A 2406-nucleotide genomic window follows, 5' to 3' on the forward strand; every position below is an offset into this window, starting at 1 on the left:
GCACTTCTTCATACAACGGTGTTTTACAGGCTTAAAACAATTAAAAATGCATTGATAAAACACTCATGGTCCATTAAAGGGCCTAAACCATGCAGAATCAACTTTTTGAGCTTTTAAATGTATTATAATGTTCATTCCTCATGAAAACAAACCTCAGAGCAGTATTTTGATGCATTCACGCCCCTCCCAATCCACAAAACAAGCGGGTTTTAACCATTGTGACGTAGATAAGTGAGAACAGCCCCTTCCAGGAAAAGTCTGCCCTGTCAGCTCCGCCCCCAGGCTAACACACACACACTTTCTCGGAAGAACAGGTAGCGATAATCTGCAAAAATGATTATTTTATATACACAATATGCACATCCATCTTTGCAAAAGTTCTAATGTTTTCCTTGGAGAAACGCAGAGACGCGGCAGAGGTCGACTCTAGGATGATGTCATGAAATGGGCGGCACCCGCAGTGAGCAAAAGCCGATGCCTCATAGATCGAGCCGTCTTACTTCCAAGTTCGAAAAGACCTTGAGAAAATAACTTTTTTTTATTTAAAAATGTGTTGTTTTGTGTGCCAAAGGTAATAATATATTATCATAAAGATGGATACTGTTTACTATAAAAGGGCTTAAGAATAGCATAGCATAGGCCCTTTAAAAGTCAGTATGGCTGTAGACTCTGTGCTGCGCTTACTTATCAGGCAGAAAATAAAAGTGGTTTCATTTCAATTCAATTTTATTTATATAGCCCAAATTCACAACAACAGTCGTCTTGATGGGCTATCGGTAATTCAAAGAGTTAAACATAAAATCAAAAGGATAATGAATACATAGAATTCAATAGGAAATAATAAATTGAATTAACAAACTGACTAAGCTAAACTGGACATCCCTGCTCTTAGACCCTCCTTCACGGTAAGGAAAAACTCCTAAAAAAGAAAACAGATTAAGCGTTAGAAATAAAGGGAAAAATGGTTGTCAACAACCTGGCAAGGAATATTTGGCTATCCTCCCCAATTTTTGGTTGTCCTTCGATACCACTATTCAACAGATACGAAACCTACTCAGATGTCAGTACTTACATCTTCATTTCTTCTATACATCTAATATCAACTGCCTCTTATGATGGACATTTAAAAAACTCTTTAAATATTAAAAGCAAACATTTTACTAAATATTGAAGCATCTGGTTACACAAAGTATTGCCAAAAACTTCAAAGGTATATCTTTATAACTAGTATATTTACACAGGTTTAAATATATTGGTTCTTATTTTTCTTTGGTTTTGATAATTGTTGCTTACAGAATATAAAATACAAAGACTGTTGTATAATTTTAGAATATCATATCAACCCCATGGAAAAAGGGTTTTTTCAGCTCATGTCAGTCTGTTCTGTTGTGAATGAAAGTTATAGTGTTTTATGTAAGTGTATTTAAATCTTCTGTTAATGGGGCTGATTATTTTGAATGTGTTTTTGGAGACCTCTAGCGGTCACGCCAGGTACTGTTGTTCAACACGCTTAATTGAATAATCTTTATTCAAAAGTGTACATGTACAAAACAGAAAGGATTCGCTAGCATGCAGGCACTTCGTTTATCAGTCGAAAGAATTTGTTGCATATGTCTCAATTCAGAGGTTTCCAAAAACTAACCCTTTAAACTTGAAAAATAGTCGAAAAATACCAAAATGTTGAATAAAAGACCAGGTCGTCACACAGAAAACCATCAGGTTCATTTTTGGTTGTCCTCCGTGAAATCTGGTTTTCTCAGACAACAGGATAACCGCTTATTTCGAACGCTGGGAAAAACAAAGAAACCTCAGGGGTGCACACATGAAGGAGGGATCCTCCCCCAGGACGGACAGGCGATTACCAGAACTCATAGAGAAGAATTAACCTATCTAACTCTACAACTACATATTTAAAGGGCCAGCAGACGAGCTTCATCCAGCTGGAGTTGGGGGGACAATCGGGGCGCGAGTCGAGGCGGAGACAGGATCCACAGCCAGTTACACTGTGATAACACAAAATCGTGAAATGCAAAGTTGCAGTCAAACGATATTCATCAGTGCACTGATTTTAGGAGATACACTAGTAAAAGAATGTCACCATATGTGTCAGTGACACTAATACTGCAAATGTAATCTGCAACAATTAGCTTGTGTTGGGGGGGAAAATACACTGACCAAAAATATATACGCAACACTTTTGTTATTGCTCCCATTTTTTATGGTATGAACTCAAAGATGTGAAAAATTTTCCACATACACAAAATAACCAGTTCTCTGAAATATTGTTCACAAATCTGACTAAATCTGTGATAGTGAGCACTTCTCCTTTGCCAAGACAATCCATCCCACCTCACAGGTGTGCCATATCAAGATGCTGATTAGACAGCGTTTAAATTTTTGGTCAGT

Source organism: Oryzias latipes, chromosome 10 (genome assembly GCF_002234675.1).
Source record: "Oryzias latipes chromosome 10, ASM223467v1".
Classification (NCBI taxonomy): Eukaryota; Metazoa; Chordata; class Actinopteri; order Beloniformes; family Adrianichthyidae; genus Oryzias; species Oryzias latipes.